The 2844-nt window shown below is 41.2% G+C and overlaps 1 non-coding gene across 1 annotated transcript; it reads left to right on the plus strand.

The window, feature by feature from the left end:
* The first annotated feature begins 2337 nt into the window (after window positions 1–2337).
* On the plus strand, window positions 2338–2444 carry LOC120080671 (small nucleolar RNA R71). Its single transcript, XR_005482621.1, has one exon. It is a non-coding gene; the product is annotated as a small nucleolar RNA R71 (small nucleolar RNA).
* The last annotated feature ends 400 nt before the right edge of the window (window positions 2445–2844 follow it).

A 2844-nucleotide genomic window follows, 5' to 3' on the forward strand; every position in this document is an offset into this window, starting at 1 on the left:
CCTATCTAGCATTTGATCAATGAATGACAGAGGGAAGTGATCTTTCTTTGTAGCCGCATTCAACTTGCGTTAGTCCATGCATATGCGCCACCCAGTGATGGTTCTTTGTGGTATTAATTCATTGTTCTCGTTTGGGACTACCGTCATTTTGCCCTTCTTCAGCACACATTGCATAGGGCTGACCCACATGCTATCTGCAATGGGATAGATAATGCCCGCATCCAGCTACTTGATAATCTCCTTTTTGACGACCTTTTTCATCGCAGGGTTAAGTCTACATTGATTTTCAATTGTTGCTTTGTGGTCATCCTCAAGACGAATGTTGTGCATGCATTATGCGGGGCTAATTCCTTTGATGTCAGCGAGCGTCCAGCCGATTGCTCGCACATGTTTCTTGAGAATGCTCTTCAACGTATTCTCTTGATCTTCGTTGAGCGCAGAGGAAATTTATCACTGGCAGCTTCTCATTCTGCCCCAGAAATGCATACTTCAAATGGGTTTGGTAGGGTCTTTAATTCAAGTGTTGGTGGTTCCACGAGGGAAGTTTGCGTTGTTTTTCTTTCTTCTTTTGGCTCTTCTTCTTGTGTTGCGATCATTTCTTGTTCTTTATTTGTTTTTGCTATGATCGCATTGTAGGCAACTACAGATGCATTGGCATCCTTTTCTTCACACTCATCATTAGAGTTTTCTTCTTCGATCACATTCAGGTCATCATCAGAATCTTGCAGGTCTTCCTCATCCGAAAATCTTATGGCATGAATTATATTAAATTTGAGCTTCTATCCGTTTATGCTCAAAGTGATTTCTTCCTTGTGCACATCAATTTGAGCACGACCCGTTGATAGGAAAGGTCGCCTCAAAATGATGGGCACGTCTTTGTCGGCCTTATAGTCTAGAATGATGAAGTCAGCTGGAAAAATAAAATTTTCAATCGTGATTAGCACATCCTTCACCTTACCTTATGGATAAAACAGAGATCTGTCAGCCAATTGAAGAGTCACGGAGGTGGGCACAAGTTGCCCCACATTTAATTGTCGAAAAATTAACAGCGACATCAAACTTATGCTGGCCCCTAAGTCACACAAGGCTTGCCCAATATAGAGTCCTCCTATGGAGCAAGGAATAGTGAAGCTCCCAGGATTGCTCATCTTCGGTGGGATAATAAATTTGGAACTTTGCATTAATGCCACCGTGGAAAATTTTCTGGTGCCTCTTTTCTTAGTTACCATGTCCTTTAGAAAGTTGGCATAGACAGGCATTTCCTCAATCGCTTCACTGAAAGGAATGTTAACATGTAATTACTTTAACATAGATAAGAAGCGTTGGTACTGTACCTCTTCGTTTTTCTTCTTTCTTAGCCTCTGAGGGAAAGGTGGTAACTGAACTTTCATGGTTCCCGTTTCATTTAACTTTAAAGTCGATGCAACCTCAGGTTCCACTACTTCATTTTCTCTTTCTTCTTCTTGTGTTACCGCAATCTCAGGCTCTGTTGCGATGGAAGTTGTTCTACTATGCTTCTTATTTTCCCCCTCCACAGTCTTTCCACTGTGCAATGTCACAACCTGAAATTTCTCCTTACCTGATCCCCCTGGGTTGCATGGAAGTTCGGTAGAACTTGGCAACGCCCCTTGCGGTCTACTTTTCAGCTCACTTGCAATCTGGCACATTTGTAATTCGAGGTTGCAGATGGATGTAGCCTGACTTTGAAGCAGTGTCTCGTTTTTCTCTATATATTGCTTAAATAGGCTCTCTAGAGAAGAAGATTGCGTTGGTTGTTGTGAGCTACTTGCTTGGTTGCTCTGTTGACCATTGTTGCTTTGGAAGAATCCTGGTGGTCCTTCTTTTTGCGCCACAGATTGAAAATTTTGTTGTTGTTTCTTCCAAGAAAAATTAGGGTGGTTTCTCCACCCGGGGTTATAAGTGTTTGAAAAGGGATTATTCTTTACAAAATATACAGACTGTGGATTTTGCGGGCAATCTTCCATCGCATGCCCATCACCGCAAGTCGCATACCTTGCGGTGTTTTGACTTATTGCGTTGATTTTCCCACCTTGCGGTGTTGGGCTGTTGATTGCCATTCCTTGAATTAAATTCATCATTGCGGTCATTTGGTTTTGTAATGAAACAATGACACCGTTATCTGTGTCAGAATCTTTAAGTCTCAATCTCTGGTTACTCTTCCTTCTGTCTTCATAGTTCTTGGAGATGCGGTCCAGGATATTCTTCGCCTCATCGTAAGTTTTGTCAAGCAGACCACCAGTGGCTGCCGCATTGGTAGTGGTCTACGAAGCGGGATTCAAACCGTGATAGAAAATTTCTATTTGAAGGTAGTCTGGAAGACCATTATGTGGACAATCTCGGACCAACCTTTTAAACCTCGTCCAAGCATCGCTGAGTGATTCGTCCATATCTTGTTCAAAATTAGTAATATGCTTCCTTTGTCTTGCGTTCTCGATAGGTGGAAAATACTTCTTCATGAATTTTTCCATTACTTGCTCCCAAGAAGTAATCTCTCTTGGTTCGAGTGAATACGCCCATTTCCTAGCTTGATCACAAAGAGAAAATGGAAACAACGTTAGTTGAACTTCTTAGTAGAGATTTTCGGGAACACAAGAGTATTGAAGATTTCTGATAACTTGTAGAAATACAAGTTATTTATGCCACCTTATCTAGATATTGTGGCCAAAAGTTAGTAAATATGTGACGATTGTATGAAGATTAATTTAGAATTACAATAATTATAAATGATCGAAATTACACCCACTAATGCCATAAAGATGAAAGACAAGCCGAGTTTTACTTTGTTTTGTAGGAAACCAAGTCACCGCTTGCGCTCAAGGCCAC

This window comes from Benincasa hispida, chromosome 6, assembly GCF_027475165.1.
Source record: "Benincasa hispida cultivar pf3 chromosome 6, pf3_genome.v1.1, whole genome shotgun sequence".
Taxonomy (NCBI): domain Eukaryota; kingdom Viridiplantae; phylum Streptophyta; class Magnoliopsida; order Cucurbitales; family Cucurbitaceae; genus Benincasa; species Benincasa hispida.